The following is a 16,838-nucleotide window of genomic DNA, read 5'->3' as shown; positions in this document are numbered from 1 at the left end:
TAGAAGCAAAGCAAAAAGACAGATCAAACTTCTAACTTGTTGAAACAAACATTTTTTACAGAAAAACAAAAGCTTCAGTATTATAGTCACTGATGGTACAGAAGCTGTAATGACTGAAGTGCCTCTAAAAAACAGCAAATCTGTTATTTAGAAAAAACTGGGAGGAGAACTTCTCCTTAAAGAGCTCAAGGTTCCCAAGGGAACGGTCAGGGAAAAAGGGCGAGCCGTTTACCCGCTCTGCGTATCAATGCCAGACTGTTCCAGCCCTGCACTACCAGAGGGCTGGGCACGGGAAAGCAGCAGACTGGTGTAACCTGAAGCCCGTGAAGAGCTTCTACAGGACACAATTCCTAAGGAATACATTTGAAACCAGGATTCCCGCAGAAAACCTCACTGCAGGCCTGACCTGGAGCAGAACCGACACCACTTGTCCACGGGCTCCAGCTCTGAGCCCCCTCAACCCGTCGTGTCCCCCAAAGCCGGCTGCGCACCAGGCCTACAGGGCAGAGGCACTCCTCGCTTCCCCACCCCCGCGAGGTCCCCCTAACTCCGCAGTCTGAGGCTCGCGGGCCGCTGCGCGGGGACTGCCCTGCAGCCCCTGCCCCGCAGCCCCGACCCCGCAGGCCGCCCGCATCCTGACCTGTGGCCGGACCGGGGACGCGCAGCCGAGCGGCCCGAGAAGCCCCGGGCAACAATGGCGGCGGGCGCGGCGCCTGCGTGGCGGGCTCGGTCCCGCGCTGCGGAGGGGCCTCGGCCCCGCCGCGTCCGTCCCGTAGAGAACGGCGCCTCGGCTGGAGCCGCCCGTGCAGCCGGTCCTGGGAAGCCCGGCCCGGAACCCACCGCGCCCCGACTCCACTCTGACCTCGCCTCGGCGCCACTGCGCATGTGCGCAGGAAGGACGCCGCGCACCCTCGGAGCCAATCGGAAGCCGCGCCTGGCCCTCCCTGCCAGACCTGCGGACCCTGGACCCGTCTCCATGGCAACCTCCTCCGCCCATTGCCGGGACTTGCTTGTTAGCCGCAGAGGTTCTGAGGGAACTTTAAAGTTTGCCTGAGCAGAGTCAGGTCTGGTAGACGACTGGGAGGGAGGTCGGGGAGCTACAGCATCTGGGGGAAGGGAATGCGGATTGGGCGGGGGGCGGTTGGAGCCCCGCGCTAATCAACCAGAGAAAACCTGGTGGCAGAGTTCACGGAGGAAGGATGGACAGGGAAGATGTGGGTCTTAAGGCAGAAAGAGCCGAAGTGCTGGTTTGGGGTTTACTGCTCATAACCATTCACTCGTAAAGTCTCCGAGTCCCTCCGCAGGAATCTGATTCTGAGACTCTCAGATCGGAAAAAAGAACAACATCCAGCGTCACGTTGTTTATGAAAGACTCACAGCATAAAATGCTTGAAAATAAAAGGATAGAAAAACATTCAGGGGGTCCCATTATCTAATGCTGTGTTGGCAAACCAACGTTAGATAATGTTGGCAAAACTCTTTAATGGAGTTAAAGAACAAGCATTTTATTATGCTCCTGGATTCTGTGGGTCAGGAATCTGGAAGGGGAACAGTGGGTGTGGCTTTTCTCTGCTCCACTGTGTCTGCAACCTCAGTTGAGATGATTTGATGGCCGGGAGGGTCCACTTCCAAGATGTCTTCTTTACTCACATGCCTCCTCTTCTGGCTGAGATGGCTCAAAGATGAGCTCAGCCTGGATATGACCAGAGTGCCTATATGTGGCCTTTTCGGCATGAAGGACTCAGCCGGCAGCTGAGATGGCAGCTCTGGGCTTCAAGAGCAGGTGTTCTAGTGAACAAGAGACAAGCTCCAAAGCTGACTATGATATAACCTCGGAAGTCACAAAGCATCACTTCCATTGTACTCTTGGTCAAAGCAGTCACAAGTCTGTGCAGAATCAAGTGGAGTCTGATGTAGACCCCATCTCATGATGGGTGGAGTGTCAGAGAGTCTTAATATTAACCACACCGGACAAATTTGAACAACAAGAAAGTTGGGTAGTTTGATGATCTTTGATGTGTCAACTTGGCAAGGCTAAGTCTCCCACTGTTTAATCAAACCCTAACCTAGGTGGTGTTGTAAAGGTATTTTGTAGGTGTGGCTAAAGCCCATAAACTCAGATGAATTAAGTAAAGGAGATTATCTGAAATAAGTTGGGTGGGTCTGAATGAATAAGTTGAAAGGCCTTCAAAGCAGAATTGAGGCTTCCTAGATGAAGAAGAAACTCTGGACAAAGCTTCTAGCCTGCCCTTCCTGACAGACTGCCCTACCGATTTTGAACTTGCCTAGTCAGCCTCCACAATAGAGTAAGCCAATTCCTTGCAAAACAAAAAACAAAAAACAAAAACAAAACCCTCCTAGTATGTATGACCTACTGGTTCTGCTTCTCTGGCTGAACCCTGACTGATGCAAGTCATAATCCTAATGTCTGACAAAATAGAATCTTAAAAAATCATTAGGAAAAGATAAGCATGACATCTACCTATAAAAGTTATAAAACTTGACAGAAGATATATCCATCATAAATATATATCTCTAAAAATAATGCCTCAAAAGATACCAAGCAATAACTGATATACCTGCAGAGAGAAATCAACAACTGAACCTGGAAACTTTAGTACACCCGATAGGGCACATTGTGATGGGCTGCCAGGGTCCCCCTTCAGGGCTGGGGTGCCCATTCCTCCAGCTGCCAGTGTGTGAATACCTCCCTGGGAATTGTCCTGGCTGAAGGGAGCTGCCCCTCTCAGGTCACACGTCCTCCCCAGGGGCACTCCACTTCCAGTGGTGCTCGCTGCAGGGGTTCAAAGACCTTGCCCCCTTGCCTCAACTTGCAGTCTCTCTAAAGGGCCATCCTAGTTTGAGTTCCCTGTAGAATCAAATGAGGCCTCTGTTGCAATTGTACAGCAGTTCAACTTTTTCCTCCGCCCACTCTTCCCTCCAGGTATCACTTTTTAATAGGTATTTTTCTAGAGAACGCTACCCAATAACACCTCTGCACGCGATTTCCATCTCAGAATCTGCTTCCATGGAATCTTACCCTATGACAAGTGGTACCAGCCGTGATCCTAGGAAAGCAGACTCTAAGATGGGATTTGGGTGAGAGATCACTCGTCAGCTTGCCGTCAGTGAGGACCCTATCACTTGTGATTGATGGACTACTGATAGCACATGTCAGGCTGTAGTGACACAATCATTAAAACTGTCCCTGGTGTTGAACCAGGATGGGATATTGATGGGAGGGAACCGCTGGTGGGTGCTGCATCTTAGATCTTTAGGAGTTTGGGGGAGGTCGCAATTTTCCAGACTGTGGAATTGAGTGGCTATTACTGGGAGCCATCGACAAGGACAGGTGGAGGGTGGTTAATCACCAAGTAAAGGGAAAGTGTGAAAATCAGAGGGCTTCTTGAAGCCTGATGGCAAAAATGTAGGAGTAGCATAACTGCAGATAAGTTGAATTCTCAATCCCAGAAAGTTTACTATGTCAAGGTCAGGACCTTGTTTGGAAAGGAGGAAACCCTGAGACTTGGGATGGGGACATTCAGGTTGATGTGGGCAAACACCTTTAAACACCAGTCCCTCTGGGCCTGCACATGTGACCCACGCCTCCCAGTCTTGTTTGAAGATGATGCAGACAAGGCCTCCACTTTGTGATAAAACCGGTGCAGTCTACTCTTTCCTCCCCTCCTGATAACTACACCAATTACTAGGGTCCAGTCACTACAAAAGTCGACCAGGGAAATGCTGGGTTTGATAAGGGAGGAAGATTCAGTTGCTGTGGGCCTGGCCAATCTGTGTCTGTAGGAACCAGGAGAGTATGGGTCTGGATCCCGAGGATGCTGGACCACGGAGTGTAGAACACATAACTGAGTGCTGGAGAGTTTATTGGAAAGGAGCACACTTCTGTGATAAGTGTTTACACGCTCTGCTGAGGATGCCAGGAGGTGGTGCTAACACACTGCAAGAAGGGCTTTTGGTGGCTTGGAGAACTAGATGGCTCTTTGCTGAGCAGAGATGCCAGAATTGCTAGGCTCAGAGAAGTGGGCAATCCAGAGCAGGCAGAGCATGTAGGGCTGGAAAATGTACAAGCTCTGCTTCTTTGGAAGGGCGGGAAGACCCTCCGTTGAGATACAGAATGTGCTGGTAGGAGGGTTCACCAGCATCACTGAGAAGCTCTGTGGGGCTGACGGTAGGGGTTCATTGCAGAACTCTGCTTACTGAACCTCAGAGACAAGTCGTCCTCAGTGAGCAGTAAGGCCAGAGTGGAAGGGGAGTGGGAGAGTGGAGGGAGTGCTTTACCTTCTGAGAGCGATGAGGACAACAAGGCGTCTCGACAGGGTGGTGCTCAGTGTATACAATCCAGTGGGATAAAGGCTTGGTTGATCCGGAGGTTGAGGTTAACCTTTACTTTTACTGACCAAGACAGAGGAAAACCGCAATATAATCTAATTAGAATGGAAAGTGGAGACATTGCTGAGGACTTTACATAAATGAAAAGTATTATAAGAGAGTGCAATGAACAATGTACGCCCACAAATTTAGGTAATTTAGATGAAACTGAAAATTCAATTCCAGTGATTCAGCAGGCGGCCGGCCTCTGTGCGCTGCCCGCCTCTGGCCACAAGAGGGCGGGCGAACCCCGCCCGTTCCGACCCTCCTGGAGCGCATGCGTGTTCCGGCCGCGGATGGGGCGTCTGGTCCACCAGGAGGAAAAAGCTTAGAATGCGCTTCCGGGCTTCCTATGCAGAAGCTTTCGTTTTTCTAGAATTCCCCTGTGTATTTCGTTCTTTACTTTCTCATGGTACCAGGACCTATTTTACAATAATAGCGCTCATTGAGGTGTTTGAACGTCGTACTCATAACGTGAGGGAGTTTTGTGGGGTTTTTTGTTTTTTGTTTTTTTTTGCAGTACGCGGGCCTCTCACTGTTGTGGCCTCTCCCATTGCAGAGCACAGGCTCCGGACGCGCAGGCTCAGCGGCCATGGCTCACGGGCCCAGCCGCTCCGCGGCATGTGGAATCTTCTCGGACCTGGGCGCGAACCCGTGTCCCCTGCATCGGCAGGCGGACTCTCAACCACTGCGCCACCAGGGAAGCCCATGTGAGGGAGTATTCTATAAAATTCAGAGAAAAAAACGCAGACGGGGGTGAAGGAACGGACAGAATCTTGGTCCCTTCGAGCCCAATATGAGCTGGAAGTGGGAGGGGAAACAAGCGCTCCCCTGGACGTGCTTTTATACATTTTTTAATGTTTCGCTTTCCCTGTAACGTTAAACTACTTGAAAACATTGAAAAATTGGAAAGTAGGGGTGTTAAACATCCTGTCTAGTTTATACCAAAGGAAAACTTATATGTCTACTCTCCTGGCTTTACTGGAAGCAAGGTCATCAATAACATTTAAAAAATACGCTTCTTACCTTATCTCGTTTTCACTTGATATAATTGACATGTTTGGCAATTTCTCACGACCCAGTGACAATCTTAAATAATTGTTCATTAATTTCAGTTTTCCCTCTTGAAGGACCCCATCGTGACTGTTTATCCCCAAAGACTAATTAAGAAACTTTTCTTCATTATTCTGGGTAGACAGCCCACTTCGTAAAACATCTGTGTTAGACTTTTCAAATAAAGGAAAAAGAACCTTTCAAACAGTTTACTGAAAGCCGGGAGGCACACTTACTCAAGTCCCTTCATAAAGAGTAACCCTGAGTTGTGCGCTCGGTGGTCCCTGCAGATCTGTCTCTTGCTTCAACAGTGTTTGGATGGAACAGACACAGGGACGCCCCTTGCTCCAGCTTCCGACCACCCCCCAACATTTTTTCCAGTCGCAATCTTCAGAATCAGCCACTCAAGCTATCCTTGGCCACTGGGACCAACCAACACCATTTCTGAGCTTAACTCCTTATTACCGAATCAACCATTAGCTCCCAGATTTGTCAGAATTATTCCATCGAGATAGAAGCCACTGTCAACCACCTGGTCAACCTGCATCTGTGGGCCTCCTACACCTACCTCTCTCTGGGCTTCTATTTCGACCGCGATGAAGCGCCTCTGGAGGGCATAGGCCACTTTTTCTGCAAATTGGCCAAGGAGAAGTGCGAGGGCATAGAGCGTGTCTTGAAAATGCAAAACCAGTGCGGCTGCCTCGCCCTCTTCCAGGACGTGCAGAAGCCATCTCGAGAGGAGTGGGGTAACACCCAGGGGGCTATGGAAGCCACCATTCTCATGGAGAACCCAAACCAGGCCCTTTTGGATCTACATGCCCTGGGTCCCACCCGCGCAGATCTCCACCTCTGCGACTTCCTGGAGAGCCACTTCCTAGGTAAGCAGGTGAAACTCGTCAAGAAGGTGGGCGACCACCTGACTAACCTCCACAGGCTGGCTGGTCCCCAGGCTGGGCTAAGCCAGTATCTCTTCCAAAGGTTCAGACTCAAGCAGCACTAGGAGGCTCTGGAGCCCAGCGGCCTTTGAGGAGCTCCTCTCTCTGCAGCCACTGGGCAGCTTGTTCACCGCCCTGGAGCCCTCTCCCAAGTCTTGGACCAAAGGGAAACAGTAAAGCTTTTTGCAGCAAAAAAAAAAAAAAAAAAAAAGAGTAACCCTGAGCCCAGCAGGTTGTGTGTGTGGCTGTTTTCACTGTTAGGACAGGGGGCACTCTCCGCAGCTCCCAGGGGACAGGCCCAAAGAGCCAGTCTGGTGTCTGGTCACCACTGTGAGACAATTTTCTCTGTAGTAAATCCTTGGGCTTGTTTCCAGCATAACAATGATGCTCATTGGACCAGAGAGCAATTTTTGTGGATTTTTCCCAGGAAAGAAAGTGGTGCTCTTCACAAAGTCTCCCAGCCTCTTGAAGGGTGGGGAGGTGTCTTTCTGGATTTAGTTTGTTAATCCAGCATTTCTCTTGTAGCCTTGTCATCTAAAAAATTATTTACAGTTCTCCTGAATATAGACAGAATGACTTGAATAAAAATTACAAAACAGGGCTTCCCTGGTGGCGCAGTGATTGAGAGTCCGCCTGCCGATGCAGGGGACACGGGTTCGTGCCCCGGTCCAGGAAGATCCCACATGCTTGCGTACCGCAAAAATAAAATAAAATAAAATAAAAATTACAAAACAAAGCCCTTTACTAGATACTAAACAAGTTAGCCTTAAAATTTTCAAACACCCTGAAAAAAAATGTCAAAATCCCATACCTGTGTTTCAGGTGGGCAGTCTCCCTGTTAGTCTCAACTATGTCTTTCTGCAACATGGTTCTGAGCTGTGGAAGAAAAATACATCATATCTGTCCTGGTTGACTCCGCATAAAATGAAAGACAAAATCTTATCCAGCTGCCATGATGTTTCTTCTCAAGTGTAGTGATCACAAGAAGACAACACATCAAAGGATATATGATCAGAGATTCCAAGGGCCATTGTCTGCATTTGGGGAGTGAAGAATTCTGCAAAGCAGATTGAATGTTACCTGGTGTCAGAATGAGCGTTTCTCGTCTGTCTTCGCCTATGAGCTCCTACTGCTTTCATCAGCTAAATCACAATATTGAATACAATTCTAGATATTCTGCCCATGTTCCCGTTACCCTAACAACTAAACCCTAAGAGTAAGACTCTCGTAAACCAAGGAAAATGAAACAAAACAGTGAGGGAGTTACTACTGTATGTTAATTTTATTTAAATTTTATGATTATTCAGAGCTATTCTATTGCGGAGTAATGACGGCCAAGCATGTAACTAAAATTGCTGTTTAAAAATTTGCTAAATGATTTGTCAATTATACCTCAGTGAAGCTAGGGGGAAAAACACACAAAAAAATTAAATTTAAAAACGTTGTTAAATGTACCATCAATGTGTTCTATGTTAGGGTGTAAAAAAATCATATATTTCAAATAACCATCTGGAAATGGATGAAGATCAGGTGTTTTTCCACAAAGGACTTGCCCCCTTGTATACCCCTATGCGTCCTGAATATGGTCCCCATAGATGAGGTGAAGACTTCAGTTAGCTTTCAGCCCGTTTAATGCTAGTGTCAGCCTCCCTTACTTAGGACTCCTGAAGTGCCTCTTCCCATCCCGGCTGGTCTGCTGGATAAAGAAAGCTGCAGGCTGCATGGGTCTGGCTACACCATCAGCAGTCAGTAGATACTCTATCTTACCAAACATCCTGAGGCCTGTGAAGCACCGCTGTGCACACCAGGCGGAGCCTCCGACTGGAGAGCCACTAGCAGTAGTTGGAGCTGGGCAAGGCGCCCCCGCGAAACGCCAGGGCTGCCAGGACAGGACCCTTGCCCAGGTTCCTGAGGGCCAGGTGCAGGATCCCTGGGATGCCCTCTCAAACCCCTTTCCCTTGAACATGACCTGGTCTACCTCTCTTACCTGGTTCCACCATGATCCCTTACACTGCTTAAGGAGGTGGGAGGTCCTGGGCTGTGGAGCTGGTGAGTCCAGTGGAGCCTGGGTAGTGGCCACCAGAGCCCACCTGGCTGCTCATTCCGGGTTCCCATCAGCCCTTCTTTTCTGAACTGGCCGCTACCCCTTCTTCGTGCTCCCCAACATCACTGCTGTCAGATTTTGCAAAGCTTTCAGGGCAACCTTGCCATCTACTCCCTCAAGGATGCCCTTCATCAGGGATGCCTGCCTGCATCTCCCTGCCTGGGCTTGGGGACAAGGGGTGTGAATGTCCACGCAGATGGGAGTCACCCAGACTAGATGTGGAGGTGTCTTTCCTGCATGGAATGTGCCTGTGAGGAATTTAGGGATTTTCTTGAGGCCTGTGGAAAGGGTTGTGTCCCTAGAAAGTGGGAGGAGCTCCCGTGGGGCCAGCCCCCTATTCACAACTCACAGGAAAGGCCAGAGCCGGTGGTGAAAATGTCCAAGGTGCGTGCCTTCCTACCTGTTCTGGGGAATTGGACTGGGATTTCCTCCCGTTCTCACCTGCGAGTCTCTGCCAAGCCACCGGCCCTCTCCAGGCCTCCTTAGGGAAGACTGGACCTCCTGCGGAGATGCTGACGGTTCAAAGGCCTGGTGGTACTGGTCGGAAGCTCTGAGGCCGTGGATTATTGAGCCCGCGTGGCCGGGTCTGGAGGGCGGGCCGCGGGGACAAGGAGGCTGCTGCAGGCTGAGGCTCTGAGGCAGGAGACAGATGGGCTCCAGGCTAGACATTTACAGCTGGCCTCCTGTTCACACCTCCTGGGGTGAGAAGAAGATGGGCTCCATCAGGACATTCATTACCAGCCCCCTGTTTACATTTCCTGAAGCAAGAGACACACGGACTCCAGAACTACATATTTATGACCAGACTTCTGTCTATATTTCGAGATCTGCACCTCGATATAAAAACCAGTAAGAGAAATAGGGTAAATAACCAGACAATGGACATTTTTATGGCAGGGACGGAGTGGGACTGAACCCTGTTAAAAGATCAAGAGGTCATACATTTCCCATCCTTAGGGCAAGGGAAACATTGCACATGTGCAGAAAGGCTCCTTGGGGGTCAAAAAGGAAGGGGCACCACCCCATAATAGGTGATGCTAAGGCCATCCCATATGCCTCTGGGCTGTAATCCTTCTTGGAAAAAAGTTGCACACGCATGTTGGGGAGGGTCTTAGGGCAGGGCAGGTGTGGGGAAAAAAACCAGATAATTGGCCAGAGGTAAAGAGACCCGGAAGACCTGCCCTATATAAGTGACTTACCCGCCTCTTCACTGCGTTCCTCCTCATTGGGGGGACGCCCACACCCTTTCTCTCCGGTGTGCATCTCTGCCTTGCTTCTGTCTTAACTAAAGAAATCATTTCTCTGTGAGCTCTCTCACTTGTTGTTGTGCTATGTCTCTAATAATAAACTTTGTACCTGTTTTTACAGTTTTGCCTCCGTGAGAAATGCGTTTTTCATGGGGGGCAAGAGCCAGGGGGTGTGCTGGCTGGGATTCCTAGTTTCCATACAGGCTCCCCAGGTTCAATTCCTGGGCCGGGAATTAAGATCTCCCTTCATGCCACCACTCACTGTTGCGTCTCCGAGATCATCTCCACTTCCTTCAAGGGCGGAGAGAACCGAGGTGCTTCAGCACCGAGGTCTGGACAGCGCCCTCTGTCCTGGCAGGAGGCGCCCTAAGAGAACGTGTCCACATCCCCTCGACCAGAGCTTGAGTCTGGAGGCAGGGGAAGGGAGCCGGCCCTGGCGTGCTGACCGCACAGGGACAGATGGGAGACAGTTGGAGGCGGTGGACAAGTTAGGACCCTGGGAGAGCCGACCCAGAGCAGTGTGGCTGGCGGGACCCCTGGGCAACCCCAATGCTGTGCAGATGAGAGGGCGGTCCCCACGCCCACCCCCATCCTTCCCTTCCATTGCTTAAGTGCAACAAATGTTAAAATGGGGGTTTCTGCTAAGAATCTAAGACAGCAGATATCAGATACCTGAAGTGAGCTGTGAGGCAGGCCACCAGGCAGAATTGGAAAAAAAAAAAAAAAAGTAGTGGCTGAGAAACTGTTAGGGGATTGTTAAGACCCTCACCTATACTGAGAGTATCAAAGGGCTCCTAGAAAGGGTTGAAGAGGATTTCTAAACGTTTGGAAACAGCTTCACAGAGGAAAGATGGTGGGGAGGTTGCTTGTCTCATAGTTCAAACCTAGTGAGAGGTTTTAACAGGCCACTTGGACAGCTTGATATGTGTCCCCCTGGGGTTTGGGGACTCAGTGGCCTGATGTATATCTTTGCTTAAGAAACCTAAGGGGCAAGAGCTGGCCAGACTAGCTGTTCATGGTGAGTTGGAAGAGGTGTCTGCACACTTTTTAAAGCACAAATTTGGGGACAAAAGGTGCATGAATTCCTCCCATGGTCTAGACATGATTCATGTGCATGGGGTGGAGGGTTGAGGGGAGTTCCTCTTAGCTGCTATCCACAGGGATGCCTGGAGGGCTGATCACATCTCCCAGAAGAGAGTCCTAAATGTTGCTCCAATAGACAGCAACCAGCTGAAATAGTATTTTCACCAGGGCTAAGTGAAATTCAGAAGGATCCTCAGCACTGAGGGAGTCTCTCAAAATTCCAGAGAGTAGGACGCCCGCTGACGACACTACTGACCTACTGACGTGGAGACGTTCCCTGCACCCTTGTTTATCCTTCCTCCCCTGCTCTGACTCAGAAGGGGTCAGAGACACCCGTTAGCAAGCCGTGGATGGAAACCAGAAGTACAAGACCAGGAGGGAAGGGACCCCAACTTTAATTCATGTTCAGAGACTTGACTATTACATAGGATGCTTGTCATATTCACAGCCTGGGGGAGTGTTTCTTATCACAAAGCGACCAGAAAAGTCATGGAATTGCCCCTCACTCTCTTCAGCCCCTTTGGCTCCCTCATCCATGAGAAGGAGAACTAGAGACTGAATATCTTTGCTAAACTGGCACTTACTGCCCCTGTGCCTTCAAGGCAGTCCAGTGGGGTAGAGTGTGCTACCATCTGAATATCAGGCATCATGGCATCGTGGGAAGTGGGTGATGCTCATGTGACTGGCTAGAGCTTCAGGGGTGGGGAGTTAACGACTATTTTTTTCTTTGTTAAATAAAATCTCCCCCCCCCCCGTTCCCTGTTCTTTTTGCCGCACCATGAGGCATTCTGGATCTTAGTTCCGCGACCAGGGATCAAAACTGTGTCCCCTGCAGTGGAAGCGTGGAGTCTTAACCACTGGACCACAAGGGAAGTCCCTAACTACTATTTTTTGTTTTTCTTGGCCATGATCTGTTTCCCCTTCCTTTTTTCTTTTTTTATGAAGTGGATCAAAATTAAATAATTCAAGCCCTGCCTTCAAAATGAAAAAATTTTTAGTATTGTTTAGCAAAAACAATAAAACCCAAATTGTTTTAACCATCAAAACAAAAACAAAAGAGAGAAACTGAATATCTTTTTAAGGGGTGATAGGAAACAAAGTCATTGTATGATCTCAGCTCACCGTGTACATGTTCAGAACACCCTCTGAAACAAACAGCAGGTCCCATTTGCTTCCAATCCAAATTCCTTGGAGACCATGCAGTTGGCTCAGCCTCTGCAGGAGAGCATCTCTCGGGCCAGGGGCAGTGTCCCAGGGCCTATCTGGCTTGATGTAAGGAAGCACCTTCAATGGGAGAGACAATGGCCAAAAGAATTTATCAAATGCTGTATCTGTGGCAAGGCTGTGCTGTCTTTAAGTTTTACCTTCCTTTTAAAATAAAGCAATACAGCCAGCTTCGTGTGAAGCAGGAATGTACAACTAGATTAACAGAACAGAATAATTTCTAGGAAATTTAAAAATTTAAAAATATCTGATGCATTGGTGCAGGTGGAATAAACCTTTGAAATTAAGTCTAAGGCAATTTTTCTTTTTCTTCCTCTTCATCCCTACTTTTTCTGTCTAAGAAGTGATACTTTACCCACAAAAAATACCCTTGCCCCGGTTTTTCTAAAAATGTATGCTGCCTTTGTTTTCTCAATGTGGAGGGGCAAGTGCTTATTCATCTGAAATAAATGAGCTGAGGGTTAAAACTGATGACTGAAAATCTGCTCCTTATAATAAAGATGAGATTGTATGGTAATATATTATCTGACAATTTTACAACCTTTTACAATTTGACTTACGAATATATGAAAAGAGAATTTTATCAATTCACATAAGAAACTTTAAGGACACCATTAAAACTTTAAAATTAATAAGGTTTGCTTAGAACAAATTCTTAGGCTAGAATATCTACAAAATAGATTGAATGTAAAATTCTTGAAAGAAAAAGAATCTCAGGGAATTCAGAGTATTTGTTTGGCATTAAATTAAAATGTTACTCTTAGGAGATTTAAGTGAATAGAAATGTGTTGTTTTCTGCCTTAGCTAAAGAGGCAAGATCCACTTAAGACATTTAAGTTGAAACTCACACTGAAATGTGGGATCTCTAGGGTTAAGTACTGCTTTCACTGGCTCACAGTAGCAAGGGAACCTCACAGGAGAGGAGAAAATGTCACTTCAACAAAGCCCTAGGGGACACCTTCCTGAGCATTGGGAACGGGGTGGGCGCTGTGCCCCAGCCTGTCCTCCAGCCAGTGGATCTGGGAAGGCATCTGACCCACACCAGTGAACAGAGAGCAGGGCCAAGCGTTAGCACAGCCCCATCTATTGCTTCACACTGAGTCTGAACAGATATTAAAGGATCAGCAAGAGTAATTTCACAGTATGAGTGAGAGAGAAAAGCAAATTGTTGTTGTTTGTTTTTGTCTTTTTAATTCTGCAGAACTAGAAAAAGAGAGTAGTTCCTGAGAGAAGAAAAGCATACCACTGAAAATGATGGGAAGTTTCAGGATTTTTTATTTTATTTTCTTCAGAGAAACAGTAAGAGGCTTCCTCCAAGATGTGGCTTCTTTGAAATGAGGTGTGAAAAGCCTTATGGGGCAACTGACTGAGTTTAAAAGACAGGGGACACCCTGGAAACTGAAATGACAATATGGTAGGAGCACAGGGCTCTCTTAAGTTGCAGAATATGGAATTCCAGATGGTGGACACGTCTGAGAAGACCGCCCAAAGGGCAGAGAAAATATGAAAACAGAAAACGTTTTGAGAGAAGATTATAGATGCAGAGGATAGAGAAGCATGATTATCCTCCCATTTGGTGGTAATTATCCACCATATGGAAGGGTGAATGCATTCCTGGAAAAAGTCTGGAGCAAAAGGAACAGAAGCAATATTGAAAAATATACTTGAAAACTTTTCTAAACTGGCTGAAAAGTATTCTTTTCTAATTATTTTAATTTCCTCTGGTCCTGTTCTTTGTAGCTTTAAGGATGTGAGCAATGCGATTTGATGTAAGTTTTTTGATCATAGGTTAGACAATCTCACAGGTTAAAAATAATTTATTGAATTTTAATTTGCGTTTCTCTTATTATGAAAGAGGTTACTTTCATATATTTAAAAATAATTTACATTTCACTTTCCAATAACTGTTTCATCCTGTCTTCTACTGTGCTGTTGGTCTCTTTTAAAGCGGCTTTTTGGGTGACAAGGAGAAGTGGCATTGGCCGGTTGGCTTCGCGCCTCCAGGAGTTTCCCAAATCACCTCCGTCAGATATGAAAATGATGAAACAGAAATTCTAAGGCTCGTCCTCTGAACCTCGGTGCGGAGGAATAGGGAGCACGGAGACCCGAATAGAGTCGTGGGATGAAATCCTAAGCGGCCCAAAGTCCCCAGTTAGTTTGGTGGGAAAAGGGGTAGTTGTGACCCCGACGTGACTTGAACACGCAACCTTCTGATCTGGAGTCAGACGCGCTACCATTGCGCCACGAGGTCACAGAGGCCGCCTTACTTTTGATCCTTTAAGGCTCTTTCTTCCCGCGCATCCAGGTCACTTCACCGTATAAATCTTTCGCTTTTCGAGCGAATTTCAGGTCAAACTGAAAAGGAGCGAGAGGCGGGCGGAAGGCGCGGCTGTGCGAGCCCCGGAATCCCCGCCCCAATCCGGCTACGTCGGGTCTGGGCGGGGAAGCGGCTGCAAAACCCGAACCCGGGCCGGCGAAGGGGGGTGAGGGTGCGTGCAGGACCGAGTTCCCGCCCCCGGCATGGTTAAAGGGGGAAACCAAACCAGGACTCTGCGGGCACACCTGGGAGGTGACTTCGGAACTTAGCAAAAAATAGATGCTCATGTATCCACCCCTCCCCCCACCCCCGGCTCTCCCGCCCCCTTATAAAACTCAGTTTTGAACATTCGAACATTATAGAAGAGTGTAAGAAAAATTAAAATCAATAATCCCACCACCCGCTGTAAAGCATTTTGATGTATTTCTTTCCAGATTTCCTTCCTCCCAGGTATACACAAGTGTCCATCCGCGTTTGTTAAAGCTTCTTTGCTGTAAAGTACAGCAGCTGCAGAAAAGGGCACAAAACTAAGATATTTAATGGAAGGATCACAAACCCTTGCCACCACCAGACCTGCCACCCCCGCAGAGCCTAACATCTGCCTTCTGCCTCCACCTGCAGCCAACCCCGACGTCTACGGAAAGAACTTCTTTGCTTTTGTTTAATCACCCAAATATGCATCAGCAAACACTGGAGTGGCGTTCCGACGTATATGTCACTTTAAATCCATCCCTTTCCCCTCACATCCTCCCCCGGCCCCAACGAAACGACGTTCTCAGCACCGGTTTCAGGTAGTTCGCGTTGTCAGTGGGTCTTGTTACTGAGGATGCTAACTTAAATCATTTAGTTAACACGCTTTCTGCCGTGGTCCTCCACTGTATGCTACTATTTCCCCCTTGGTAATTAATAAATATTTGGGGGTAAACGCTTTCAGGCTATGCAAATATCCTGTTTCTCTTCAACCTTGCACCCACTAATTTTAGCATCCATCTTGACTGCGACAACTATGACTGCAGTGCTTGCCTCAGGGTCATTTTCTTTTTTGCCTTTTCCATCTACATTTATCAACATAATCCTTCTGTGAGAAAGAACTGGTTCTTCTCTTCCATTTACTTACGTATTACATATTCAATTATTTCTTTGCATCAATACAGATTCATGGATATTTTTTAATTTTATAGGTTTAACCCATAGAACATCATTTTAAAAATATTGTTTCTGAAATTTTCCCAGCTTTTGCTATTACAAACTCCTTCGGGTTGGCTCATGTGTCCTTTTGATATCTACCATCCTGTTTTTAGCACTTCCTTAGTTTCTGGCACAAGATGTTCCAGGCTTATCTTGCAGTTTCCCTGCAGCAGCCCTGGAATCAACTATTTCTCCAAGGAGCTCTGTTTCCTGTTTTTGGAGAAAGGTGTTTAGAAATTAAGATCTAGTTGTTAGATGTGATCATTACAATGGGCTGTCATTCCCCTTTTCATTATTTGTAGCTTCTCTGACACTGAGAAACGTAGCTCTCATTAGCTATAATATATGCACTTATATATGTATACATATATGTACGTGCATATATGTGTGTTTCAGAATTACTAACCCATACACCTGTAAGAAAAGATTTACTAAGAGGATTACCTTATATGTGTACAGGGTTTTTTGGTTTTTTTTTTTTTTTTTTCTGTAGCTTTACAGGCAAAATACTGTTTTGCAAAGTTATTTAGGTTAGTTCTTCTCCAAGCCTTCACTTTTGGTTATATTATTTATTTGTAGTACAGTTAGGTTGTTACTTTTATTCATTTATTTGTTTTTATTTTTGGCTGTATTGGGTCTTCTGTTGCACAGCCTTTCTCTAGTTGTGGTGAGTGGGGGCTACTCTTTGCTGCGGTGCCCGGGCTTCCGTTGTGGCTTCTCTCGTTGCGGAGCACGGGCTCTAGGCTTGCGGGCTTAGTAGTTGTGTCTCCCGGGCTCTAAAGCTCAGGCTCAGTAGTTGTGGTGCACTGGCTTTGTTGCTCCGCAGCATGGGGGATCTTCCTGGGCCAGGGCTTGAACCCATGTCCCCTGCATTGGCAGGCGGATTTTTAACGACTGCGCTGCTAGGGAAGCCTCTGTTGTTACTTTTATATTCCATTTCAGGTTCATAATTAGTTTTCATTATTTTCCTTAAACTTATGCATTTGTAAAATATTACCATAGTTCTAAGTACCAGTGCTGTATAAAAGGGTATACTAAAAACTGTGTCACTCCCTTGTCATCTCTATTACTCAGACTCATTGCCCCCTTCTTTCCACCGATTCCCAAATATCCCTGTCGGTAACTAATCTTTTCAGTTTCTGGTTGATCCTTCCTGCATTCTTTTGCACAAATGAGCAGGTATGTTTATGTTATTACATCCTCTTCTTTCTTAGATAAAGGATAGCACACTATAATTACTATTTTGCACTTTGCCGTTTTACCTCAGCAGTTTATCCTGGAAATCACTCCATGTCAGC

At 47.3% G+C, this 16,838-nt stretch overlaps 1 non-coding gene and 1 pseudogene across 1 annotated transcript; one reads left to right on the top strand and one right to left on the bottom strand.

Moving 5' to 3' along the window:
• The first annotated feature begins 694 nt into the window (after positions 1 to 694).
• LOC115856174 (ferritin light chain pseudogene) lies at positions 695 to 6,442 on the top strand (annotated as a pseudogene).
• Positions 6,443 to 14,214: 7,772 nt separating this feature from the next.
• Positions 14,215 to 14,286, bottom strand: TRNAW-CCA (transfer RNA tryptophan (anticodon CCA)). Its single transcript has one exon. It is a non-coding gene; the product is annotated as a tRNA-Trp (tRNA).
• Positions 14,287 to 16,838: the final 2,552 nt, after the last annotated feature.

This window comes from Globicephala melas, chromosome 20, assembly GCF_963455315.2.
Source record: "Globicephala melas chromosome 20, mGloMel1.2, whole genome shotgun sequence".
Taxonomy (NCBI): Eukaryota; Metazoa; Chordata; class Mammalia; order Artiodactyla; family Delphinidae; genus Globicephala; species Globicephala melas.
Note: the sequence above shows the minus strand (reverse complement) of the source record. Positions and strands in the feature narration are given on the sequence as shown.